Here is a 7,993-nt window from a genome sequence, read left to right on the forward strand (position 1 = left end):
AAGGGAAAATCTATTTTGATCATGTAAATGCATAAATTATGTTCTAAAATTTGCCCAGAGATCATAATTTCTAACAATATGCTAACTTCATTGGTTATAGCAGAATACATAAGAGCAAAGGTGAAGAAAAATTTGCCCTTACAATGTCATATGTAGGAATTTACTAATACTTTGGTGATTCTCCTTTATGGAAAAAGACATTCACATCTCTGATTGATCATGGAGTCTAGATATCCTTGGATTAACCAAAGAAAGGACAAAATGTAATGTATAATGGCATCATCCCATTTCTAGAGCAGTATTTCCTTAAAACCAAGCTATGTTCCAGTGCCATGCTGACTGCCTGAAAATCCCTTGGGGAACTTGTCTCCGTGTGGGTCCTAGATTTTTTTGCCCAGAATTATACTCAGAATAAGACCCAGATTTTAATAACCTCCTAAAGTGATTCTGATCAGTCAGACTGGGGAGCCATTGTACCAGGAAGAGTGAAATCAGCATCCCTCCCTGCAGGAAGATGGGCACCCATGTGCATCCAAGGCTCACAATCAGACCAGGGCCAAGAGATGCGGGTTTGAGGTAGGAGCAAAGTTCTAACTTCCATTAGGATTGCTCTTTGGAGGATGGCCTCATCCTTCTGGAGATCTTTCCTATTGAATTGCTTGAAGGGTCTCTTCCTTTCTCTTTCCTCCTTATGGCATGGTGCTGTGGTCATTAAGGTCAGAGATCAGAGGTCCTAGGGCCTCTGAACAGCCCAATGGATCGCTCAGGAGAAAAAAGGATTAAAGAAGTCTCCCATTTCTTAGTTGATCCAACCTTTTTATCGGAGTGGAAGGCCACAAAATAATGTGGGCCTAAAGTGCCGCTGTGCTAAGCTGCTTCAGCTGTGTCTGACTGTAGCCCTACAGCCTGCCAGCCTCCTCTGCCCATGGCATTTCCCGGGCAAGAACACTGGAGTGGGTTGCCATTTCCTTCTCCAATGCAGGAAAGTGAAAAGTGAAAGTGAAGTCGCTCAGTCGTGTCTGACTCTTAGCGACCCCATGGACTGCAGCCTACCAGGCTCCTCTGTCCATGGCATTTCCCAGGCAAGAGTACTGGAGTGGGTTTCCATTTCCTCCTCCAGGGGAATGTATTTATAGCAACCTTAAATGTCAATGGACTGAATGCTCCAGTAAAAAGACATAGTGTGGCAGACTGGATAGAAAAAAAAGCACCAAGGGCCTTCAATGTGCTGCCTACAAGAGACCCCCTTACAGCAAAGCACACACAGATTAAAAGTTAAAAGTGAGGGAATGGAAAAAGATATTTCATGCAAATGGAAATGACAAGAAAGCAGGAATCGCAATACTCATATCAGACAAAATAGACTTTAAAGCAAAGGTTATTAAAAAAAAAGATAAAGAAGGACATTATATAATAATAAAAGGATAATAAAATTATCCTGCTCACATTAATGGACAGATCTTCCACACAAGAATCAATAAGGCAACAAAGGTCCTAAATGATATAATAGTATTGATATTTTCAGGACACTAATCCAAAAAAAGAAAACACTGAATATACTTTTTTTTTTTTCAAGTGCACACAGAATCTTTTATAATTTTGACCAGATCCTAGGGCAGAAAACTAACCTCAGCAAATTGAAGAATATAGAAATTATTTCAAGCATTTTCTCTGACCAAAATGGTATGAAACAGGAAATCAACCACAGTAAAAGAAATGAGGAAAAGATGATTACATGGAGACTAAATATCATGATTCTAAAAAAATCAATGAGGAAATCCAAAAGGAAATTTAAAAAAACACCTTGAGACAAATGACAATGAAAATACAAACATACAAAAATCTATGGGATGCAGCAAAAGCAGTTCTAAGAGGGAAAATTATAGCAATATAGGCTTTCATCAAAAAGCAAGAAAAAACTCAAGTAAATAACATAATTTATATCTAAAAGAATTGGGAAAAAAAGAACAAACAAAACCTAAAGTAGCAGAAGGAAGTACATATCAAAGATCAGGGAGGAAATAAATAAGACATTTTAGAAAAAAGAAAAAATAGACAAACCAAGAGCTGGTTCTTTGAAAGGGTAAACAAAATTAACAAACCTCTGGCCAGGCTCACCAAGAAGAAAAGACAGAGAACTCAAGCAAAATAATAAATGGAAAAGAATAAATCTCAACTGCTACCACAGAAATACAAACAATCATAAGAGAATATTATGAACAATTAATTATGGGCTTCCCAGGTGGTGCTAGTGGTAAAGAATCCACCTGGTAGTATAGGAGATACAGAGATGAAAGAGATTCAGATTTGATCCCTGGGTTGGGACGATCCCCCTGCCCCTGAGTAGGAAGTGGCAACCACTCCAGTATTCTTGCCTGGAAAATTTCATGGACAGAGGACCTGGTGGGCTACAGTCATGGGTCACAAAGAGTCAGACATGACTGAGCACACAGCACATGCATAAACAATTATATGCCAACAAATTTGACAACCTAGAGGAAACAGACAGCTTTCTAGAAACATACAACTCAACAAAATTAAATCAAGAACAAATAGATCATTTGAACAGAGCAATTGCTAGAAGTGGAATAGAATCTGTAAAAAAAACAAAACAAAAAAAAACACAACTTTCTACAAACAGAAGTCCAGGACCATATGGCTTTACAAGTGAACTCTACCAAACATACAAAGACCTTATACCAATTCTTCTTAAACTCTTCCAAAAGATTGACGAGAAGGTAACACTCCCAAAGACATTCTATAAACCCACTGTCACTCTGATAACAAAACCAGACAAAGACAACACCAAAAATAGAAAATTACAGGCCATTATCTTTAATGAATATAGATGCAAAAATTCTCCACAAAATATTAGCAAATTGAATCCAGCAACATGTAAAAAAGATCATACAACACGACCAAGTGGGATTCATCCTAGGTTCACAAGGATGATTAACATATGCAAATCAATCAATGTAATACTTCACATTAACGAAAGAAAAGTCAAAAACCACAAGATCATCTCAATAGATGCAGAAAAAGGATTTGACAAAATTCAATATCCATTCATGATAAAAACTCTTACCAAAGTGGGAACACAGAGAACGTATCTCAACATAATAAAAGCCACTTATGACAAACCCACAGTCAATATAATACTCAATGGTGAAAAGTTGAAAGCCTTCCCACTAAAATCTGGAACAAGAAAAGGATGTCTGCTCTCACAATTTCTCTTCAATATAGTACTGGAAGTCCTACCCACAGCAATCAAACAAGAAAAAGAAATAAAAGATATCCAAATTGAAAAGGAAGAGATAAAATTCTCACTATATTCAGATAACATGATACTATATATAGAAAACCCTAAGGACTCCACACAAAAAAACTACTAGATCTAATAAGTGAATTCAACAGAGTAGCAGTTTACAAGATTAAAATTCAGAAATCAGTTGCATTCCTTTACACTAATAATGAAGTATCAGAAAAGGAATGTAAAATCCTTTTAAAAGCATGCATATATATATGTAAAATACCTAGGAATAAATCTGACCAAAGAGGTGAAAGACTTATACCTTGAGAACCATAAAACATTAATAAAGAAAGTAAAAGAGAATTAAAAGAAACAGAAAGATATCCCATGCTTTTGGAATGGAAGAATTAATATTGTTAAAATGGCAATACTACTCAAAGCAATCTACAGATATAATAAGATCCTATCAAATTACCCATGACATTTTTCACAGAACTAAAATAAATAATCCAAAAGTTTATTTGGAACAGTGAGAGATTCAGAATTGCTAGAGCAACCCTGGGGTGGGGTGGTGAGGGGAAACAAAGCTACAGTAGTCAAACCAGTGTGGTATTGGTACAAAAACAGGGATATGACAAAATGGAACAGATAGAGAGCCCAGAAATAAACCCACACATACAGTCAATCTTTGACAAAGGAGGCAAGAGTGTAAAATGGGAAAAAGACAGTCTCTTCAGCAAGTGGTGCAGGGGTAAGTCGGACAGCTGCATGTAAGTCATTGAAGTTAGACCACACCTTCACATCACGACCAAAATAAACTCGAAATGGCTTAAAGACTTAAACATAAGACATGATACTAGAAAACTCCTAGAAGAGACCATAAGCAAACCACTCTTCGACATAAATCATAGCAATGTTTTCTTAGCTCAGTCTCCCAAGACAATTGTTGTTATTATCGGTAAGTCATGTCCGATTCTTTGCAATCCCGTGGACTGTAGCCCACCAGGATCCTCTGTTCATGGGATTTCCCAGGCAAGAACACTGGAGTGGGTTGCCATTTCTTTCTCCTTCTACCATTTTCTTCTGAACCTAAGGACCAAATCCAAATCTCCTGCATTTCAGGCAAATTCTTTACCATCTGAGCTATGAGGGAAGTAAAAGACAGTAGAAATAGAAGCAAAAATTTTAAAAAGGAGCTTCCGGGCAACATGGAAGAATAGACGAATGTGTGCTCATCTCTTCCTGCAATAGTACCCAAATTGCAATTAGCTGTTGAACATCCATTGACAGGAGGATGCTGGAACCCACCAAAAAAAGATAACCCATGTCCAAAGACAAAGAGGAAGCCACAGTGAGATGGTAGGAGGGGCACAATCACAATAAAACCAAATCCCATACCCACCAGGTGGGCAACCCACAAACTGGAGAACAATAACACCAAAGAAGTTCTTCCACTGTTGTGAAGGTTCCGAGCCTCACGTTGGGTTTCCCAGCCTGGGGATCCAACAAAAGGATTGGGAATCTCCAGGGAATCTGACCTAGAAAGCCAGTGGGATTTGATTATAGGACTTCCACAGAACTAGGGAAAACAGAAACTCCATTCTTGAAGGGCACAAACAAAATCTTGCACACACCAAACCCAGGGAAAAGGAGTAGTGACCCCACAAGAGACTGAACCAGTCCTATCTGCTAATGTTGGAGGATCTCCTATGGAGGTGTGGGTTGGCACGGGCTAGCCACAGGGATAGGGGCACTGTAGTGTAGCAGCAGCCTTGGAAGATGCCCCTTGGTGTAAATCCTCTTGGAGGTCACCATTAACCCTACCATAGACCACAGGCCAAACAGCTAACAGGGAGGGAATGCAACCCTACCCATCAGCAGATAATTGGATTAAAGCTTTACTGAGCAAGGCCCTGCTCACCAGAGCAAGACCCTATTTTCCTCACCCAGTTCCTCCTATCAGGAAGCTTACACAAGCCTTTTAGCCTCATCCACCAGAGGGCAGATAGAAGAAGCAAGAAGAACCACAATTTCATAGTAGCTAGAACAAATATGACATTACAGAAAGTTAATCAGGATGAAATTACTCTCTGAGAGTAATGTCCCAGATGAAGGGACAAGGTAAAATCCCAGAAAAACAACAAAATGAAGTGGAGATAGCAAACACCCAGAAAAAAACTTCAGAATGATGATAGTGAAGATGATCCAGGATCTCAGAAACAGAATAGAGAAGATGCAAGAAATGCTTACCAAAGACCTAGAAGAACTAAAGAACAAACAAACAGAGATGAACATTACACTAGAAGGATTCAATAGCAGGATAACAAAAGCAGAACCAATAAGTGATATGAAAGACAAAATCATTGTGGAAATCATTGCCACAAAACAGAATATAGAAAAAGAATGAAAAGAGATGAAGGCAGCCTAAGAGACCTCTGGGACAACATTAAATGCACCAATATTCATTTTATAGTGGTCCCAGAAGGAGAAGAGAGAGAGAAAGGACCTGAGAAAATATTTGAAGAGATAATAGCTGAAAACTTTACTAATATGGGAAAGTAAATAGCCAACCAAGTCCAGGAAGCACAGAGTCCCAGGTAGGATAAACCCCAGGAGGACACAGCAAGATACATAGTAATCAAACTGACAAAAATTAAAGACAAAAATAAAATATTAAAAGCAGCAAGGGAAAAACAACAACATACAAGGAAACTTCCAGAAAGTTATCAGCTAATTTCTCAACAGAAACTCTACAAGCCAGAAGGGAAAGGCAAAATATATTTCAAGTGATGAAAGGGAAGAAACTGCAACCAAGATTACTCTACCCAGCAAGACTGTCACTCAGATTTGATGGGGAAATCAAAATCTTTACAGACAAGCAAAAATTAAGAGAATTCAGCACCACCAAATCAGCTTTACAACAAATGCTCAAGGAACTTCTTTAGGCAGGAAAACACAAGAGAAAGGAAAGACCTACACTAAATAAACTCAAAACAGTTAAGAAAATGGTAATAGGATCATGTGCACGTGTGCAGGCATGCTTGGTCACTTGAGTTATGTCCAACTCTTTACAGCACCGTGGATTGTATCAGACCAGGCTCCCCTGTCCGTGGGGTTCTCCAGGCGAGAATATTGGAATGGGTTCCCATGCCCTCCTCCAGGGGATCTCCCTAACCCAGGAATTGAACCCGCATCTCCTGCATTGCAGGCTGATTCTTTACCCACTTAGCCACTTGGGAAGCCCAATAGGATCATACATATCGATAATTACCTTAAATGTAAATAGAATAAATGCACCAACCAAAAGAAACATGAAAACGTGTGCATGTATGCACTTCATTTACCACATCACTATACTTAACCCCCCAAATTGTATGTAATTATTTTGTATTGTTAGGTTAATCATGTTTCTATTATGACTTGCAATTTTAATTATCTTTTATTTTTTGTCTGGCTATTGATTGTGAAAACTGATAAACATCTTTTACTGTTGTGGTTATGTAACTACTATTCACCTAATACCATAGTATCATGATTGGTCAAGAGAAAATAATAGACTTCTGTATCACCAAAAATACCGTTTAATAGAAAAATCTGTAATTGATTTTTAAAATCCAGATGCATATCAGAATTATCTTGGAATTTTTTGAAAAATACAAATGCCCAGGAATTGCTTTCTTCCCCCAAAGCTCTAGATGTGACTCTAATGAGCAGTCATGTTTAAAAACACCTGGACTATATGATGATCTTTTACTTTTATCTAGTTTGTTTCACTTTTTCTATTTCATATTCAGTGCTCTCATTTCATTTAGTTTATGTTTTACAATTTTTCCTTCTCTTCTTTTTTTGATGTTCTTTCTCCAGGCTTTATCAAGTGTAGTGAAAAGCCTTTATAAACATATACATAAATAGTATGTATGATACAATATATACATTTTATAAAAGTGATGACATTTTTTACCTAGCTAAAAAATTTGACATTTTGATTCCACTTGTTTGACACAGTATGAAGAGAATGTTAGATTTCTAACTAAGCAACAATGTTTTACTGTATAGAACAGGGAACTATAGTCAATATCTTGCAATAACCTATAATGGAAAATAATCTGAAAAATAATGTATGTGTATATATATAACTGAATCTCCTTGTTGTGCACCTGAAACATTGTAAATCAGCTATCAGTCCAGTTCAGTTTAGTCTCTCAGTCATGTCTGACTCTTTGCAACCCCATGGACTGCAGCACACCAAGCTTCCCTGTCCATCACCAACTCCCGGAGCTTTCTCAAACTCATGTCCATCGAGTCAGTGATGCCATCCAACCATCTCATCCTCTGTCATCTGCTTCTCCTATACATCAACAATATGTCCTCCTATAAATCAACTATACATTAATCAAATATATATATTAAGAAAAAGAAAAAAAATTTTGACCTAATCAAACTTGCAAGTTTTTGCACAGCAAAGAAAACTAGTAAAAAAAAAAAAATACAACTTACAGATTGGGAAAAAGTATTGCAAATGATGCAATACCCAAGGTCTTACTCTCCAAAATATATAAATAGCTCATACAACTCAACAACAACAAACAACTCAATCAAAAAAAAAAATGGGCAGAAGATTTTAATAGACATTTCTCCAAAGAAGACATACAGATGACCAGTAGGCGCATGAAAAGATCAACATCATTAATCATTAGAAAAATACAGATTAAAGCTACAATGAGGTATCACCTCACACCAAAC

Source organism: Giraffa tippelskirchi, chromosome 6 (genome assembly GCF_054371585.1).
Source record: "Giraffa tippelskirchi isolate mGirTip1 chromosome 6, T2T-mGirTip1v1.2.pri, whole genome shotgun sequence".
Lineage (NCBI taxonomy): Eukaryota > Metazoa > Chordata > Mammalia > Artiodactyla > Giraffidae > Giraffa > Giraffa tippelskirchi.